General features: G+C 40.5%; 1 long non-coding RNA gene across 1 annotated transcript in view; it reads left to right on the plus strand.

Moving 5' to 3' along the window:
• Positions 1–21341, plus strand: part of LOC141988138 (uncharacterized) — a 30483-nt gene that overhangs the window by 4004 nt on the left and 5138 nt on the right. The window contains exon 2 of the long non-coding RNA XR_012639671.1: positions 19239–19296. This is a non-coding gene — a long non-coding RNA (uncharacterized LOC141988138). The remainder of the gene's footprint in view (positions 1–19238; positions 19297–21341) is intronic.

Genomic DNA, 21341 nt, shown 5'->3' on the forward strand with positions numbered 1-21341 from the left:
GGTGTATTTCTGAGTAAGGTACTTAAGAGTCTGTAATAAAGGGAAAAACTCATAGTAAATCTTTATTTTCTGTTTATTCATTTGGTATGACTAGCCTTTTTGTTTACACAAAATTTTATCTTGTTTCCACCATTGATCATCATAGAATCATAGAATATCAGGGTTGGAAGGGACCTCAGGAGGTCACAACTTAGACCATTACTCCTCATTCTGTCATCTGCTACCACTGAGAACAGTCTAGATCCATCCTCTTTGGAACTCCGTTTCAGGTAGTTGAAAGCAGCTATCAAATCCCCCGTCATTCTTCTCTTCCGCAGACTAAACAATCCCAGTTCCCTCAGCCTCTCCTCATAAGTCATGTGTTCCAGTCCCCTAATCATTGTTGTTGCCCTCCGCTGGACGTTTTCCAATTTTTCCACATCCTTCTATAAGATCCTTTTATTTGGAAATTAACACAGTAAGATGGCTAGTTTGATTATTAGTTTCCTAATGACTTCATGGGACCAAGTTTTTTTTCCAAAGAGCTATCTCATTCCCTCCTATGGAAAGTCCACAAATGACGAAAAGATATGTGGGAAACTTGTGGAATTCCTGACTCATTGTCTCCTTTAGAGGAGAGGGTTTGGGTCAAAGATAGGGCAGGGCATGCTGTCTTCCAGTTTAGTTGATGTCCCAACACCATAAGACAATTCAGGGCTTATCAGGGCATCTACACAGAGTAGTTCTCCTGAACTACTCCTAGTCTACCCCAGAAGCTATGCTGCCATTATTTTACCCTCCACCTTTGTACTTTTTTTTTTGCTTCCCCAATCCCTCCCATTCCTTCTGCACCCCCTCTCCTGGCCAGGAATGAATAAGGTTTCTACATTAATTTATGAGATTTTCTTGTGGATTTACTTTGAGAAGATACCACCAACAGGGCTTCCCCCCAATCTAAATCTTGTCCAACTGGCAACCTCTCCCTAATGCAGGGGTGGCCAACCTGAGCCTGAGAAGAAGCCAGAATTTACCAATGAACATTGCCAAAGAGCCACAGTAATACGTCAGCAGCCCCCCATCCGCTATCCCCCTCCAGCCTCAAGAGCCTCCCGCCCACCAGCAGCCCCGCCAATCAGCACCTCCCGCACCCTCCCCACGGCAATCAGTTGTTTTGCAGTGCGCAGGAGGCTCTGGTGGGGAGTGGGGAGGAGCAGGCTTGGGGGAAGGGGCAGGGGCCTTGAAGGGCTGGAGTGGTGGCAGGACCTGGGGCAGAGCAGGGGGTTGAGCAGTGAGCACCCCACAGCACATTGGAAAGCATCTGTAGCTCCAGCCTCAGAGTCAGCGTCTATGCAAGAAGCCGCATATTAATTTCTGAAGAGCTGCATGCGGCTCTGGAGCCACAGGTTGGCCACCTCTGCCCTAATGGAGGAGTGGAGGAGCTCAATAATCAAAAGACTTATTTACTTTTTGTGCCACCTATATAAAGAGGACAGTGATCAGTTGTTCTCTGTGGTCCTGAAGGCAGGGCAAGAAGTAATGGGCTTAATCTGCAGCAAGGGAGATTTAGGTTAGACATTAGGGGGAAATTTTTTAACTATAAGGATAGTTAAACTGTGGAATAGGCTTCCAAGGAAGGGTGTGGAATCTCCATCATTGGAAGTTTTTAAAAACCTGTTGGACAAACACCTGTCAGGGATGGTCTAGAAGATTCACTTGGTCCTGCCACAGCACAAGGGGCTGAACTTCATGACTTCTTGAGGTCCTTTCCAGCCGTACATTTCTATGATTCCATTGCAGCTGTATTTATAGGCCAAGGGTAACATTTTTCAAAAGCATCGAAGTACCTTTAAAAATGTGACTCAGGCTCTCAAATCACTTAGGCACCTTTGCAAATGTTACCCCATTTTATGTATAATGTCACCAAGCAATATACATTTGGGCAAGAAGCTTTAAACAGGTTATACTTCCTTTAATTTAAAATGTTACTTTCCTCAACCAAATGTTTGTCAAAGTGTATAATACATATTCCTGAAGATGAACGATTTCTGATCATCCCCCTTCTCATCTTGAAACCTACTTCTGAAGTGTTGGGGCGATGTAATACTTGGATTACCGTGGCACTAATCCCCTCCATTGTAAAGAATCAGCAGTTTTTACGTCTATATTGATCTCACAGTATGACCCGAATTCAATAGGAGCCACACGCACGCATCTAGCAGCAGACTTTGCCTCCTTAAGTGGTTTACTATTATAATACAATAGTCACTGTATTGTATGAACTATTTAACTAGATTGTATAACAATTTTTATTGCTGGGCAATTTAAATTACAACTTCTTTCAGCAATTCAGAATTCTGTAATATAACATTCTATTTATCAGAACAGGTATAATGGCATCATAAGCACCCAACAATTCCATTAATGTTTCATTTATGCCAGCATTTCTGAATCAAAATAAACAAAACTAGAAATCATGTGTGCCTTACTCAACAAATTAGAGTGAGTGGCCCCAAATAAATTAAAGGAGTACTTGTGGCACCTTAGAGACTAACCAATTTATTTGAGCATAAGCTTTCGTGAGCTACAGCTCACTTCATCGGATGTGCATCCGATGAAGTGAGCTGTAGCTCACGAAAGCTTATGCTCAAATAAATTGGTTAGTCTCTAAGGTGCCACAAGTACTCCTTTTCTTTTTGCGAATACAGACTAACATGGCTGTTACTCTGAAACCCAAATAAATTAGCACAGACTTTTAACTTGAATGTAAAAATGTTGTTCTAGGATGAAAGTTGGCCTGCAAGGTCTCTCCAGGGGAATGAGGATCTGGGATTTTCAATGGGCCCTAATGGAGTTAGATGCCCAACTGCGAGGTATTTAAGTGGAGGCTGGGCAAGTACCTCCTATAAGTCCCTTTTGAACATTTCGTTCCTATATTTTTGTTGTTGTGGATTGATTTTTTTTATCATTTGAAAGACTCAGATTGGTGAAAATCATTTTATATTCTTGTATCCCAACTTTTTAGAAAATGTGTACTGAACTAGGTGAAATGAATTTAAAAGAAATAATTATTAGACATTTAGGCCCAGATCCTCAAAGGCTTTTAGGCACCTAACTCCCATTCAATGGAAATTAGGAGTCTATGTATCTTTCTGGGTCTGGCCCAAGTGCTTTTCAAAAAGACTTTTACTATGCTTACTCTAAATGTGTTTATACTTCTACACTTAATAGCATTGTAGGCACTGTTGTAATGTACTGAATGAATTTACATTTTTAGAAATGTTTTAATATTTAAACAGTCAAGTAATTGAATTAAAAATAATTGCTTATAATATAAACAAGGAGAGTTAATCAGAAAACTATGTTAAATAGTATTCTGTCAAACTAAGTTACAGTTAAGGCTAAAGCTCAAACTTTAACTCATCCTAATTTGTTTATATCTATTGCAACATATACGGAGCCGGATTTTACACTCCTGTTTTACATTTCTGTGAAATTAGAATCAGATCCAAAGTATTTGAAAAATTGCTTGTTTAAAGAGATGCATGTCATATTCAGGCACAATGGAGAAGTTAAAAGGCAAAGAGCCAAATTCTGCTGTCATTTATACTTGTGTAAATCCATAGTAATGTCACTGAAGATACAATTATACTTCATTCTTCAGAAATTTGCTTGTTTTAGATGAGTTCCTGTAGGCCTATTCCAACCTCACTCTTGTGTAACTGAAGTAAACAACTAAAGTGAATAATTTATTGTAGATTTGCACATATGTAGTAGAGCAGAATCTGGCCACAAACTGTAGACTTTAAATTTTCTTGTTTAAAACCAGACTGTTACATTATTTTAATAATAGTGTGATAGAAAGCAGACACCTCATATGTACTGTTCATTGAAGAATTTTAGAACATTTAGCTTTGTTTTGTGAATCTTTCTGTACTTGAAAGGAAACAGAGAGTCTGTCCACTATGCAGAGGCAGGCAGACAGGCAATCAATCAATGATCACACGTATCAGTTCCAGTTGAGCTCCTACTTACAATAAATAGAAGCGTGTTACAATAACCTCAGTCACTTCCATACAAGTAAGACTAGGCTATCTGGCATCAGAATAGATCTTAAAAAAAAAAAGTGGCTGACCAAATTCAATTGTAGTGTCTGACCAATAAATATAGGTGCGGTGGATATTCCTCTGGTTTATTTATATATATTTATATTTATTTATAAGTTATACATATTTTTAAATTTTATATTGCTTTTAAATATTATATAGTAATTCATACATAGGAAGACTATTTCTAGTTGAGTTTTCCAGTTAAATTCTCTAATGTCTTTGTCAGAGGCTGGGAGTATAACACAAATTTATTCATCTCTTCACAGAAATTATTAGAACTGCTTTGCTCCTTTGGACCTATCCTTTAATGGCTAAACTTCCTTTTTTTTTTTTCTTTTGCTGTTTTAGGGCTAGATCATTCAACTGGATCTGCCCCCATGTATCCATTATTAAGAAATAATATTAATCCAGCTCTTAGTCCGCTTCTGTGACTAGGTTACTATATGAGTTTTTAGAAGAATCTTACAACACTTCTCTGTTTTTTCTTTAATACAATGATATAACTTTAATTTTATTTAAAAGATTAATAAAATATAATTAGGAATAAAAACCACTACTCTGATATAAACAAATAGTTGTAAAACACAAATAAAACCTTTGAATATGTAGGTATTGTAAATGTTTTAATTAGAACTGAAATTGATAAATATTTGAATGCCTTAGAAGGTCCTTTTCATTTCCAGAATGCATGGTGTGCTAAAATGAAGTAATACAGAAACATTGAACAATTCAGAATCTGCAATATTGACATGGCCTGAATTAATATAACTGATCTGTTATTTTAACATTGGATGCTGGAACAAGGAAAATATATCCTTCAAAATGAGATTTATGTTTGAAAACTTAAACATTACAGCTTTCCAAAGGATAAAGGGCAAAACTAATCCCTGGGGTATGTGGGCACAGTGCCGTTGAAGTCAGCAGGGTTGCACCATTGTTTTCCAGTGGGGAATTTGGCCAGAAGTGTTAAATCCTAAGATAACATTTTAATCAAATGTTTATCCCACATATAGCGAATGTTGTCTACTTTTTAGATATAGCTTAAAAGAACACATAGGGCCTGATTCTCATTTCACGTACATTGATGTGAACTGTCTGGAACTCACTCCATTGAAGTCAATGGTGTTACACCAAGGGTGAAATCCTAGCTCCAGAGAAGTCAGTGGGAGCATTGCTGTTAACTTCAGTGGAGCTAGCATTTCACACCTTCTGTAAGATCAGAACCAAGCTGATAGGCCCCAATGTAAAACAGCAAATAAGTCTTATGGCCTTACCTGCTCCTGCTGAAGTCAGTGGGAGTTTTGTCACCACATAAATAAGAGCAGGAGCAGGCCCTTGCTTTCTACTATTCAAGAAGGCATCATTGCCTCCATGTCTGTTGCAATATTCTTCAAATGCAGCACATTCACTTGTATGACTGTTTTAATCAACAATATAGCTGTGCAGAATAGGAAAAGAAGATACCGTTCTTAAAACTTTCATTGGATATTTAAGTCTTAAAACAATGTGTACTGTAAATTAAGAGCTTAATTCTGCTCCAATTTAAAAGATTGGGAAATTTGCCATTGACTTCAATGGGAGCAGGAGCTGGTCTTAAAAGATTAGAAAATGCTGAAATGGCAGACTTCTAGCCTAATTACTTATGTACAGTTTTTTCCAAAACATTTATTTAAATTTATCAGCTTCCAGCCAGGATGTCTTTAAAGAAACTTTAATAAGAAATCACCACAAGCTTTATCAATGTGGAGATGTGAAATCATTATAGTAAACTGTTGACAATTGCTGAATAGGTGTGGCATGCCTTTGAGTTTAAAGAACTAGAACAAAATAATAGCCTCTTGTTGACAGCAAAGGTAGAAAGGTCATCACTACATATTTATACAGGGACATCCACTAGCAAAACTGGATGTAAAGGTCTGTCTGAAGTTCCATTATACCACCTGCTTTTTAAGAAGACAGTACCATAAACTGGTTTTAAGAAAATGTAAAGGGCTAACATTTGGTATGTGCAAATTGTTGGTGAAAATTTTTGGACAAAATTTTAAAATGATGATTTCATCATTTCTAAGTGAGGAAAGTGATTTTCCTTAGTATTTTTTCAATAAAATTAACCTTTTAAACTCTTGTATTTGTAGAAATCAAAAATTGATTTGATTGGTCTTAATTGTTAAGACTTGGGTACCTAAAGGTAAACACCTAAATACGTGGATGGATTTTCAAATATTTCAACTTCAGTGAGAGCTGTGAGTATTCAGTACCTCTGAAAACTAATGCCATTTGTTTAGGAACATGAATATTACTGAGCCAGCTCTTAACTGGAAAAGAACTACTGTTCATTTGCTTGATTACATCTAGGTGGGTGGGATGGTCTTAAAGTGGCTATGGACAGAAAAGGCAACACTCTCTCGTGAAATACCCAACTGCCTTTTGCACAGTTTACTTGCCAATGAACTCAGCATCAATGCTAAAATATTTAAAACATCTACTAGCTCTGGGTAGCCCATTGTGAGATCATTCCCCATAAACTTCCTCATGTAGGGAACCATCAGTCACAGAAGATAAACAGATTAAGTCTTTTGTTCCGTGGTTGTACACTGCACAATGGGTTCCTAGTCCATGACTAGAGCTGCTACCTCCTACAGTAATACAAATAATAATAATAAATAATAAACATTCAACCTGCCCCATTGCTGCCTCCTCTCCTGCAAAGTGCACTCTACCATCATCTTTCACTGGAGCAGCTACCAGTACTCCACACGCTACCTTGCCTTATGCTGTTGGCATACGGTAGAGCTACGCTCACTTTTCCAGGCACTCTTCACACCAGTGACTAGAGACACACTAAATAAGACTTAATGATCACAATTCATGGACACCCTCCACAATCCTGCAGGTACTCCTGGAATAAGATCATATGGAACCAAGAGGGATGAAAGAAAAAAATACCATTTATCCCTAAATCCAATAATATTGCTGCAGATTCCCTCAGGACCAAAAAGGATAGTGATCTGGGAGAACTCCTTAAGGAGGCACTCAGCCACAAATGGCCAACACCCCTAGGCATTGCCTCTATTCTTGCAACCTTGATCTTAAATACCATGGGGAAGACTGAGGAAGCACAGCAGACTGAAACTGATGATGCCACTATCCCCTGAAGCTTCTGAAAGCAGAAGCAGCTACATTTGGACTGTTTCTCTGACACTCACTGGATATTAGGTCTTGCCACTCCACATGTCAGAATCAAGGTTGGCCAAGAAGTGTTTGCTGATCAAAACTAAGACGACAACGCTGCCCTGCTTATGGAGAAGTCAGAGAGTTTCAGCCCCACACTTCTGGGTCTCCACGATGCTGCCTGCACTCTGGGGTTAAACATCTCATGAAAGAACCTTGAAGCTGAGCCACCAAATGGGGTCAAGTACAGTTGAAAGTGTTGATGAGTTCATCTACCTAGGCTGCAAGCAGAGTTCAAATGGTCACAGTAAACCAGATGTTCTTTGACGAATAGGTCTCACCATCCATGTCTCGCTTACAGACACAAAAACGTCTTTGCGTTGAGACAAAGATCAGGATCTATCAAAACCTGTGTACTACCTGTATTGCTATATGGGTCAGAAACCTGGACCCTGTTCCTGGCAGACTTGGAGTGGCTTGAGGCAGTCAATATGCGCTTTCAGTGCCAAATCCTGAGCAGAAAGTGGTTTGACTTTGTGCAAAATGTCATAATTTCACAGAAATCTGGCCTTGCTTCAGCTGGCCATTGTATTCAAATCAGTGGTGCATGCTCTTTGGCCATGATGCCAGGATAGACAAATACACCCGAGCATTCTCCATCAACATGCAAAGGGGTGTATGGTCCTTAGTAGATTATGCATGTTTGATGGTGATGATCTGACAGGCCTTAATCTTAATGCTGTGCGGAAGGCAGGGGAGGTAAATTAAATATTATTACACCCATATTACAGATGGGAAAAAGAAATGCCAAAGACCACAAGTTAGTTGCAGAGCTGGGGCTAGAAAACAGAAGCTCCTAGTCCCATGTTCAATCCACTAGACAAGACTGCCTCAAGAACTAGTATATTTCTGTGTGAAGGAATCAGCCAGTGCAGAATTTCCTGATGATTTTGCAGGAGCCCAGCCACAGGAACGTGTGGTTTTTAAGAGTGGAGATGAGAGAGGAGTTAATGAGTGGGTCTTGGCTTGAACAAGATGTGTAGAAATGTCCTTTTTATTTCATATTTGGCTTGTGATGGGCTTTGTAACTGAAAATACTTTATACAAAGGAAAATATGAAAGAGAGAGAAGATGTTTTTATGCGGCTACTACATTAGTTTGGAAGTCTCAAGGAGCAAAAATCTCAGACATTTTACAAACTATAGCCCCAACCCATAAGTACATGTCTAACTTTACTCTCATGAGCAGTCTCGTTGATTTCAATGGTTATGGCCGTACTTAAATGTTTGCAGGATATTGGGGCCTAATATTAATAGGGAGACAGTTAAAGGGTGGGGGAAGTTCATGTTTTCATTTCAATTACAGTTTGGTCTCAGCATTGTTAAATAGAAACTTTCAGCAGCTGCTAATTTTCTTCTGATTACAATGGCCATTGTTTTGAATGAAGAGGAGGAAAGCACTATTAGAAACTGTTTACATAGGTCAAATGACAAAAATGTATTTATCTGCAAATACAGTGGGGGTTGATCAATATGCAATTATATGCATAAAAATTTCTTTCTTATCTGATAGCAGGATGTATATGAAACTGGAGGCAATACCTTATGATAAACAGTTGGACAATGAAAATCCCTTATTTTCAATTGCACTGGGTGCTTACATATTCCTTGTCAAAATCATTGTTTTCTTGTGCATGCAGTTTTATCCTTTGTTATACAAATTGCTTGTTTAAAACACATTGTTTGGAAATGTAGCCTAAGTGATTGACTCCTGCATTTCCTGCATGTAAAAATCCCATTTACTTAACTAGGGAGAAGGGATTTAAAGGGGATTTGGAGAAAGAAATGATATCTTTATTTTAAACAGCAATTAGGTCTGAGCATAATGAAGAGATAATTTTGCTTGTTAATAGGAATTTTTGTGTGGGGAATAAATGCAGGATTGGGCCCATATATGGATCTCTGGTTATGGCATTTTTGGTTCAAACAAGTGCCTCATTCTGGCTGTTCAGTGAAGATCTAGCTTCTTAGGCCCTGGTCCAGCAATTGACTGTGGAGAAGCGGGTAGGGGGGATTCCCATAGGCTTCAGTGGTGCTCCACATGGGTGCAGGTGTCTGGCCTTGCACAGCCACTTGCAGGATTGGCGCCTTAGTCATTCCTTTATCAGCCAGAGCAGAATATGTTTTTGTCATTTGTAAGCTGTTTCTGATAGCTGTTTTCTCTTCTCCATGCAAAAACAATGGCTTTTGTAATCAAGAAGAAAATAAGAAGCAGCTGTAACTTTTTAGTTGATGATGCCAACGTTACATTGTTATTTAAACTGAAGTATGAACACTTTTCTCCCCAGTACCATGTAACTTCTCCTTCCCATTAATTATATTAGTACATTGCCTGAAATACTTGTGCGTACAAAAAAACTAACCCAAGCTACAGACTTCACAAGGAGTTGAGGCTGCTCTCATCATTGCTTAGGGGGAGTGCAACACCTTGTAGGGCTGGGTCTGAATGGCATAATGGGCATCATGTTATTTTTTTTTCAAAATACTTCTTTTATTTTACATTTCTTAGTTTTCACATTACATATAGCAACCCATGAGAGTACGAAAAATAACACAGCACCAGCAACAAACCAAAATCCATCCAGGAAATGTCAGTACAGTATCATCAGCCCCAAAAATCATGGGTCAGATACTAACAAATCATGTGATTGGCTTAAAAATAGGGCTGTCAAGAAATTTTTAAAAAATTGCGATTAATCGCACGATTAAAAAAATTAATCGCGATTAATCGCACTGTTAAACAATAATATAATAGTATTTATTTAAATATTTTTGGATGTTTTCTACATTTTAAATATATTGATTTCAATTACAACACAGAATACAAAGTGTATAGTGCTCACTTTGTATTTATTTTTGATTACAAGTATTTGCACTGTAAAAAACCAAAAGAAATAGTGTTTTTCAATTCACCCATTACAAATACTGTAGTACAATCTATTTATCATGAAAATTGAACTTACAAATGTACAATTATGTTCCAAAAAAACTGCATTCAAAAATAAAACAATGTAAAATTTTAGAGCGTGCAAGTCCACTCAGTCCTACTTCTTGTTCAGCCAATCGCTCAGAAAGACAAGTTTGTTTATATTTGCAGGAGATAATGCTGCCCACTTCTTGTTTACAATGTCACCTGAAAGTGAGAACAGGCGTTCTCATGGCACTATTCTAGCTGGTGTCACAAGATATTTACGTGCCAGATGCGCTAAAGCTTCATACGTCCCTTCATGCTTCAACCACCATCACAGGGGACATGCGTCGATGCTGATGACAGGTTCTGCTCGATAACAATCCAAAGCAGTGCAGACCAATGCATGTTCATTTTCATTATCTGAGTCAGATGCCACCAGCAGAAGGTTGATTTTCTTTTTTGGTGGTTCGGGTTCTGTAGTTTCCTCATCGGAGTGTTGCTCTTCTAAGACTTCTAAAGGCGTGCTCCACACCTCGTCCCTCTCAGATTTTGGAAGGCACTTCAGACTCTTCAACCTTGGGTCGAGTGCTGTAGCTATCTTTAGAAATCTCACATTGGTACCTTCATTGCATTTTGTGAAATCTGCAGTGAAAGTGTTTTTAAAATGAAGAACAAGTGCTGGGTCATCATCCGAGACTGCTATAACGTGAAATATATGGCAGAATGTGGGTAAAACAGAGCAGGGGACATACAATTCTCCCCCAAGGAGTTTAGTCACAAATTTAATTAACACATTTTTTTAACAAGCATCATCAGCATGGAAGCATGAAGGGACATACGAATGTTTAGCATATCTGGCACATAAATACTTTGCATTGCCAGCTACAAAAGTGTCACTTTCTGGTGACACTGTAAATAAGGAAGAGGGCAGCATTATCTCCTGTAAATGTAAACAAACTTGTTTGTCTTAGCAATTGGCTGAACAAGAAGTAGGACTGAGTGGACTTGTAGGCTCTGAAGTTGTACATTGTTTTGTTTTTGAGTGCAGTTATGTAACAAAAAGACCTACATTTGTAAGTTGTACTTTCACAACAAAGAGATTGCACTACAGTAATTGTACGAGGTGAACTGCAATCGTCTCAGGGTCAAAATTTAACCTTAAATACATACACAAAAATGTGGCCTTCCTGTTCACTATTTGGACAGGATTGCACTTACCCTCTCCTGTTCCCTGAGGTGTGGGGAGCTGCCATTCTATCCCTTTCTAGCCACCTCCCCAACTAGAAAGGACAGGCAAGCCACCCACTCATATTCTTCTTCCAGGCTTCCACACTGTGTGGTCCCCCCATTCACTTACCACCCATATTTTACTCCTGGAGAATTCTGGGCAAAAAAATTAAAAATTCTGCACACAATATTTTAAAATTCTGTATATTTTATTTGTCAAAATAACACAGTATAATCACACCAGTTTCAGAAATTTATTTCAAAATACCGGTCAGTAAGTACTTCTGTAACAATATAGACAACAAAAAAGCTTCCCCCCAGAAGTACAGTTAAAGAAACCCCTACAACAACCCAGTTTCCTGTTTCTCTGTTATCTTTTGTTAAGCACCTCAGTCTAGGTGTGTCACATATGTCAGCTGGGTACGCCTTGGGGGAAACTCTGCCCCTCTCGGATGCCTGCACACACACCCCAGAGCCCAGGTGTGGGGCACCCCCCCTCCCCCAGCCCAGACACCTGCATCCCTTACCCACACAGAACCCAGGGAGCCAGAGGGAGAAAGAACCTGATGTTGGTCCTGGGCTTGTATGGAGTTTCCTGCATGCCGCCTCCTTCCTTCAGGACTTGCTGGGAACTGCAGCTGCCCAGAACCCTCCAGCTCCTCTTTCCTCTCCCCTGGGCAGTGTTCTGTATTTGTTAGCTGGAGAGCCAGGCTCTGCTGGGTCCAGCGACCCCTAGTGGTGGCCATCAGCTCAGTAGCACCAATTCTGCAGAGAAAAATTAAATTCTGCACAGAACATTAATTCTGCACAAATTCTACATTGCACAGTGGCACAGAATTCCCCCTGGAGTAATATTCCCTTCCCTTTCCTTTCAGTCTCTTACCCATCATGCTCTTCCTCTCGACCATACCATACTCCTGTGCACCACCTTCTGTCAGTCTCCTGCTCCCTCTGCACCACCCTCTGTCAGCCTCCTGCTCCCTCCATGCTCCCCTGTGCCACTCTCTGTCGGCCTCCTGCTCCTCCCACTCTTCTGAATCCTCACTGTTTTTGTCCTGATTCCTGATATAGTTCTTCCTCCCAGCTCTCCTGCAGACTCATTCCCTGTTATTCTACATTCTCCTGTCCCCTGCCTGTCCTTCTCATAGTGCACAAGGGGCCACCAACTTCCCTGAGGCTATCCTGCCTTCACACCCCACCAAAAATAATAGTAGATCATATCCATCTTTGCTGGGGACAGCCCCATCTTCACTTGCAGAGGACAAGTAAAAATTATAGGCCTTGATGGCCATTTTGCTGAGGGAAGTCTGTGGTTTCAGTTTCTTTGACAGTGAGGGGAGGTTGTGGCCATTTTGGATAAGGACAAAACTTTACAAGGAGAAAGACAGAAATGAGAAATTCACGAAAACCCTTAAATGAAACTCCAAATATTGCCAGTCTTGTTATGAAATTGTGAGAGTTAGCAATGCTGCAAGACAAGAATCATCATCTGATCCTCCAAACCTTTACTCATGCAAGTAGTCCTTATGTGGGTAAGGGTTTATATGTTCATGTCGCTAACCACCTACAGTTTCTTAAAGAGGTAACTTCCAGTACCTTGATTATGAAAGGAAAAAAAGAACGTGCACATGACTAAAACCTCACTTTCTACATTAGCAATGAATTTTATTGCATTATGGGTCTCAGTGACAAATACAAATGGAAAAAAAGAAAAAAATCCACCTGTATATGCTAAGTGCTAATCAGCGTGGGTGAAGTTCACCCTAGTGCAGCAGACCCACATGAGGACTTCTGCACCACTAAAGGCCCAATGTGGGCTGTAAAAGGGGGCTTGTCCTGAGAAAAACCATGGAGGTTTTTGTACCACTGAAGACCAGATAGAGCCTGAAACAAAACCCACTGAAATCAGTGGAAAGAGTGATTTTACTGGACTTTGGATCAAGCCTATATTTGGCAGTGAGGTCAGGCCAGGGAAAAGCCATGGCACAGTGGCTCTAAGCATTTGCGCAAATGGCACAGAGGAACTACAAATGCTATTCCAACACACAGGATGGAGCAGCAGCTGTATGGGGCTGTACTGCATCCCATGACCTGTCCCCAGGTTGACAGGTGGATTTTGCCTCGTGTCATAACCACACAGCTAAAGGTAGCCTAGAATTCCTCCTTACCTGTAAGGGGTTAAAAAGCTCAAATAACCTGGTTGGCACCTGACCTAAAGGACCAATGGGAAAAGAAGATACTTTCAAATCTGGGAAGGGGCAGGCTTTGTTTGTGCTTTTGTTGGGTGTTCTCTCTCCTGGGACTGAAAAAGGCCCAGCCAAAATCCATGTCCTCCAACCAATCTCTAATATTACAAAAATAGTAAGTAAAGCCAGGTAAGGTGTGTTAGATTATCTTTTGTTTTAGCTTATGAATTTTCCCTTTGATAGAGCGAGGTTTATTCCTGTTTTTTGTAACTTTGAATTAAGCCTAGAGGGAGTTTGTGAATCCTCTGTTACCCTGTAAAGATATCTTCCATCCTGATTTTACAGAGGTGATTCTTTTACCTTTTCTTTAAATACAATTCTTCTTTTAAGAACCTGATTAATTTTCAGTGTCCTAAGACCCAGCGGGGGTTGATCTGTGCTCACTTTGTAACCAATTGGTTAGGACATTATTCTCAAGGCTCTCCAGGAAAGGGCGTGTAAGGGTTTGGGAGGATATTTGGGGGGAGATAGGGCTCCAAGTGGCCCTCCCTGAATGTTTGTTTAAATCACTTGGTGGTAGCAGCATACCGTCCAAGGACAAAAGGGATTTGTGCCTTGGGGAATTTTTAACCTAAGCTGGTAGAAATAAGCTTGGGGATCATTCATGCGGGTCCCCACATCTGTACTCCAGAGTTCAGAATGGGGAGGGAACCCTGACACCTCCCCAGCCCTACCTCCACACTTCACTTGCATAAATCACAAACACTCTGGCTTTATGCGTGTGAAGTGACTTTTACCCTGCATGCATTAAACGAATAATACATTAAACAGATTATCACATTCAATTTGTTATGAGCAATGTCCTCCTCTAGCCCCAGCTCCTCCCTCATCGTGCATTCTGCCGCCAGCTCTGCCTTCAGCCCAAGCTCCTCTGCTGAGCCAACTGTGCAGTAATGGGGAGGGGGAGCGGGGGGACGGGGAGTATGGACAGATTCCATTACTGGTGGGGGGGCACCACTTCTCTGCAACCATTATAATCTAGTCTAATATTTCTGAAGTTTCCACTTTAAGTAATTAGAGAAACTCTTATATGCAAACATTGTTAGATTCTTTTTATCTCCACTATATACCATAGGCCAGGTCCACTCAGGGCTAATATTAGTATAAACCCTAGCAGAGGTCCTCAGTGCTAGATAATCCACGAGTGGATATGGCTGTGGAATTGCACAGTGGCCACAACTCTAGCTATGGAAGATAGGGTCATAAAGGCTTCAAAAACTGGGAAATGTTGTTTAGGAAGGGAGTTTGGCCTGGGTGGCTGTCGAAAATGTTGATTCAATACTTTCCCTCAGTGACTACTGCTGGGAGTATAGAACTGCGGTGGAAGCTTGACCCCACTCTCCTCTTTTGCAGAAATCCTGAGGGAGGGCCGTTGCAATACCACCACTTGCCCTCCCCCTGGGGTGAATGGATCCTGAGCTGCAGGGTGGTGTAACCAACACCTCTCTGCATAAGCGTGTTTGAATGTGTGTGCAGCTTAAAAAAAAATTAAAGAATTTATCATCCTCATTTATAATTATTGGTGCAACGCCAAAGCTTTGCCTCTGTCTAGGATCTGCCCTACAATCCTTTCTGCCCAATGGGGACTTAAGTGGATTGCTAAGAACCTGACATATTTAAGTATCTAGATCAATACTGAATTAGACGACAGGGCTAAGGATAACTGGGGGGGAATAATTAACAAAATTAAGGAGGGTTTTGCTCTATTGGGAACTATTAAAGTTATCTTTATGGGGTCATGTAAATGTAATAAAGATTCTGTCTGCACCACAATTTAATTCTATATCAAAAATGGTCCCTGTAGATATACCAAAAGATTATTTTACTAAAACTGAATGTGTATCCTCTCCCTGACTGAAGGAAGGGAAAAATCTTAAAATTACAAAGTTATAAATTTAACACAATATAATGTTTAAAACTACTTAATCTCAAACTGTATCAAATGGCATTTAACTTACTTCAGATGCCACAATTTCCCCTAATTATTATCCCACACAATGAGTAGAAATAGAATATAATGGGTGCCATTCCACCCTTGGATGGATGTGCATAGCTCCCAATGGGAGAATTTGGCCAAGTGTGTATTTAAAGACTATTTCAGAACACTAAAAACATGGTAGGAGATGCTCTATGAAAACATTTCTAACACCTCAAATATACGTGAAGAATATGTCTGTAAAGTATTTGGGTCAATTCCACTTTAAAAATAGAAGACAATCATTAGTTTGGATCACCTTGTCATAGAAAAGAATTAAGATTTTAGAAGAATTGTTGTATTTATTTATTTATTTAATTTTTAATCTCTTTAAGGGATTGTGTAGCAAACCTGAGTTACTCATTACTGATTTAGCACTTCCAGTAGAAAAGATATTAGTTTATATATGGCTTAGGGTCTTTTATTCTTTTTTGCATCTTCCTTTTCATTAACACTTTTTTAGTTATACAAAAAAAACTGCTTCAAGTTGTCTAGATCAATAGAGCCCTGCACGGATACAAAATTTGTATCTGCATCTGATCTGCAATCGTGATTTGTGGATACAAAGCGGATGTCTGCAGATTTGCACAGCTTTAACTATGAAATTTAGATCCGCATCCATGTACAATCTGAAAAAATGGGCCACAGCGTGGAAGCAGATATCTGTGGATATAAAGTGGATATCTGCGGATTTGCAGGGCTCTGTTGTTCAACAGTCATCTCAAATAATATCAACTCTATTCTTATCTCACAAAACAAAACATTTATAGTTATTGTGACAGATTGTGGGTATGTCTGTGTCAGTTTGTGAACTCCATTTTGTTTTGTGAGTGCCATTACTTTTCAGGGGTTCCACTTTGTATTGTAACCTTCATTTGGGAGTGTAACCTTAATGTGGATTAGAACATCCATTTTGAAGCTAGTGGTGGACATGTAGTGGAAAGACAATGTCTGAGAAGCTGTGAGACAGCAATCAAGGGCCATCAGTGTTGAATGACTCTTCCTTATTAAAGCAATGTTTTTTAATACCAGTAGGGCCATTGACTTTGAATTAAAGTTGTGTGAAATTTTTCAATGAATAGTAAATTTGCCAAAAAATGCAGTTTCAGAATGACCAAACTATTCACAAATTTGGGTCAAATTCAACCTAATTGTTTTGGCTGAATAAAAATGAGTAAAAAATTTTTCAAAAAGTTGAAACAGTTCAGTTCATCATTTTTGCAATGAACTGTTTTGACATTTCATTTCAAAATTAACCATTTGTTTTGAAAATGTCAATTTAAATTGACATGAAATTTTTGCAGTTGTTTGCTTCAGTGAGAAAAAAAAACGTTTTGGTTCAAAATGAACCTTTTCCCCCCCACTGTTGCTTTGGCCCACTGAATTGAAAAATCAATGATTTGCTCAGCTCTGCTTTGAATGACTCTCTACACAGAAGCCAAGGGGGGCGGTGAGTGGGGAGGGAAGGAAGCTGGAACCAGGAACACCTACAGTAAAAGCACATGGGCTAAAGGGGAACAGAGACTGTTTTAAAAGAGGAGTGCTTTTTTATGCAAGGGGCTGACCACTGCCACATATGAGAAGACCAGGCTAAGGAGACAGGAGGGCTGTCTAGCCTAAGAATGCTGTCTAAACCCATGACTCCGAGCTGGAGTGAGATCAGGCTTGGGAGGCTGCTTTCAGAACTGTTTGGTTTGTTTTCAAAGATCTGTGAGTTCCCAGCATGCTTTGATAAAAGTAAAGTGTATGTAACCCTTCTGCCCGTCAGAGTTGGCAGCAACAAGGGCTGGGTTCAATATCTAGGGGATCCATTCCAATAACACAATGCAAACCGGCTCGAGCCCCCACCCAGTGACCTGGGACAAATATATACCACCCCTGCTGGGCGCCTCCAAGAGGCAATACTTCCCCTCTCGCAAGCACATAGTCTGAGTGTAGCAAAAAGCCTTTTAATAACAGAGAGAAACAATGTGGCATTATGTTGGGGAAACACCACCAACAGGCTTCATAACACAACCCATGAGCAAAAAACCCACCCCAAGCAAATTGGGGCATGCCCTTTCCCTTTGGTTCTTGAGTCCAGCAACCCCAAATCACCCAAAGTCCCAAAAGTCCAGTGACCCAAAAGTCTCTGTTCCTGGTCAGGGCAGCCCCAGAGTTCGAAAGTTTATCTGCAGAGCTTTACCTCCCAACCTGGGTGGAGATGGGGGAGGGGGAGAGAGAGAGGTAAGGGGCACCTTACATGATCTGAAGCTGACTGCCCCACAGCGCCATAGGCCTTCGCTCCGCTCCGCCAGCCGCCCCATGAACTGCTTCGCTCGGCTCTGCGGCCCACAAGCAGCTCCCGCCGTCCCACGAACTGCTCCACCAGCCGGTCCACAAGCCGCTCCTGCCATCCTATGAACTGCTCCACCAGCCTGTCCACAAGGCACTCCAGCCATCCCACAAACTGCTCCACAATAGATCTTCAGGCTCCCCCACTACTTAACACAACACTCAGTGATTTCAGCTCTTAGTCAGTTCACTTCTTTGGTGAATTCAGCTTGTAGTAGGGGAGCCTCAGTGCTGGTGCACCATTAGCCCAAAGTGAGCTCAGCAGCCTGTAACTTGACTTCTAATGAAATCAGAATTAGCTCTGATATTCCACAGTGGAGAGAGGAGGAAGTGCAATTAGCATGTAAGGCCCTCACCAAGGGACCCATGCCACCAAGTATTAATACTTGTCCCCAGCCTCTCAATTCACAGAGTTTTGGAACCCATGACCCTTGCCTAGTGAGTGCTACTTAGTTGATGGTGAGTCCCTCCATCATAACAAAAGGCCAAGTACAGTTCCAAGCACAGTTCCCATAATCAGGGTAATAACAATTTATTCTTCCTGCCCCAATAACAGAGACACTGGGGATCCCACAGCAGCCAAAGTGACCATTTGGGCAGCTATGGCCTCATTCTAGGCGGGGTGGGTGTGCCTATGCAAATGAGATCGGCCCCTGAAGTTCTTTTCCACAACTTGCCACACCTCACCACCAGATGTCAGGGTGGAGCTCATCCTGACACTGCTTACATGTATGTGGTTAACAAATTCTTTTGCTAAACCTATGTTTCTTGCTTTCCTGCCATGTTGTTCCTGAAGGAGTTAATCAAGAAGCTGAGAGCTCCCACGGTAAGGTGGAGCTTTGAAGGAGCGGATCTAAGCAACTGGGGCCTTGGAGGGCTGGGGCACTAGTTTTGGGGTCTATGGCAGCTGACCTGCAGGGTTCTACTGCCCAAGAAGGGTATCAGACATGAGGTCTGCCCCACAAGTGTTCCTGAGAGACCCTGAGCAAGGAACAGTGACCAATCACTGCTAGGCTGCAGGGAGCTTAGAAGCATAGGGTGGGATAGCAGTACTTTTGCCTACTCATGCCAGACTGGTGCCCATCCAGAGAAGACAGGGCATGGTAGTGACCGCTATATCCAAAGATTCACTTGGTCCATATTGAGCTTTGTGATAGCTAGTTTCTCATATTTTTAGCCCTCTGCAAGAAAAAAAAATCTCTTTAATAACTGAAATCTTTTTCCTTTTAGTGCCAGTTTATGCTGCTGTGTTACTCCTTTAGGATCTGATCTGGCAACCCTTATTCAAGTGAGTAATCTATTGCTACAAAGAAACTACTTGCACAAATGTGAAGATGTAAAGGATTGGCCCCTTGTGCTATGTGTTACACTTATCGAGAATTTATAAGAATTCATGATTAAGCCACCTCTTAGTCACTCTTGTTCAAGACTGATAATATTCAGCTATCACAGTCTGTCCTGTTTCCTGAATTAGCACTGCTCTAGAATTTTTTTAACACATGAATGTCTTCATTTGAACTGGGAGACAAACATGGTTTGATCAGGACCTTGGTAAAAAGATAGGGATAGGCTATATGCCAATAAGGAATGATTATGTGTTCAAAGTTAATAATATAAATTATTGAGTGATGCAAAATCCATATAGAACATTTATAGGAACATAGGAGATAACATACTGGATCACCCCCATGGCTTATCTAGTCCAGTGTCCTTTCTCCACTAGATGCTTCAGAGGAAGTTGCAAGAAGATGTGGAATAACTGACCCCTCATGAAAGTTTGTCCTAACCCTTAACATTAGAGATTAGTTTAAACCCTGAATCATGAGGTTTTATATTCCTTTCAAAACTCTTTTTTTAGCATTAACTATTGTAACTTTTGATGTGCTTGTTGTCCATATCAATGGCCAGTCCTTTTCTGAATCTTGCTAAATTCTCTGTCTCAGTGAAATTCTACGGTAATTACTTCCACAGTCTAATTATGCATTGTGTGAAAAAGTGTCTTCTTTGAACAGTTTTGAATTTGCTGTCTCAATTTTATTGAATATCTTCTTGTTCTTGTGCTATGAGACAGGAAGAAGAGAAGCTCCTAACCTGCCTTCTCTGGACCATTCATTATTTTAAATACTTTTAATATGTCCCTACTTATTCATTTTCTTTTTCAAGGTAAACCATCCCAATCTTCTCAATCTCTCTTAACACGAGTGTTTTCCTATGCTGTTAATCATTCTTGTTGCCCTTCTCTAATTCTGCAAATATCCTTTTGAGATATGGTGACCAGAACCAAACACAGTATTCCAGATGAGAGCAAACCATTGGTTTTTATAATGACATATTTTCTGCATTATTCACTACCCATTCCTGATGCATCCTAACACCTTGTTTGCTTTTTGACCAAAACTACTTTGAGCAGAGGTCTTCACTGAGCTATCCACAGTGATGCCCAGGTCCTGTGCTTGAGATGACACAGTTAGTTTAGAACTCGGCAAGATATATGTGTAGTTCAATTTTTCTTCCCTGGAATGGCAATATGTTATATTTATCAACCTTTAATTTAATCTGCCTTCATGTTGCCCATTCTGTTAACTTGGTTAAAAACCCCTGAGCTTCCTCACAGTCTTCTCTGGACTTGACTATCCTAAATAAATTTGTGTCACATGAAAATTTCCCCACCTCAGAATATTGCACAGAACATGTTCTGCACAAATAAAAGTGTATGTAGTAAAACTGAGAAACTCCAAATTTCAGTGATTAAATTGGGATTTTGGAGGAGAGTGAACTTTGGATCTTATGTTCTGTATATATTTGGGTACACACTTTCCCTTCCCCGCTGCATGAGTCTATGAAAATGAAGCTACAAGCACACTACTCCTGGGTTGCCATTTTGGGGATCCCAGAAATGTGTGATCTTATTGGTTAGTTGTTTCTCCATAAGCTTGATCCAAAGAACATGGAAGTCAATGAGAGTGTTTCCATTGTCTTCAATGGGCTTGGGATCAGGCCCCATATGACTGGCTTACTCCTGTTTTTTGTGTACTGAAAATGAGTGCCTGAAGTGTAGGGACTTCATTGGCCACTTTCATAGGTGACGGACCTGCTGCTGCTGTCCGCACTTAGCTCATGGGTTTATTCCCAGAGTACAGGGGTGTTTGATGGCCATTTCCCCCTTGTGGCCAACTCTCTGGTTAGAAAAATGTAAACTCATGGCTGGCTTTAAAGGCATCCGTGCTCTCTTATAAGCTGGAATGCTTTGAAAAATGTGGAGTAGGCTCTGGAAGGGCAATCTAGAACATCCCAGCTCAATTTAATCACTGCTAAATTGTGATGGAACTGCAC

This window comes from Natator depressus, chromosome 5, assembly GCF_965152275.1.
Source record: "Natator depressus isolate rNatDep1 chromosome 5, rNatDep2.hap1, whole genome shotgun sequence".
In the NCBI taxonomy this organism is placed as follows: domain Eukaryota; kingdom Metazoa; phylum Chordata; order Testudines; family Cheloniidae; genus Natator; species Natator depressus.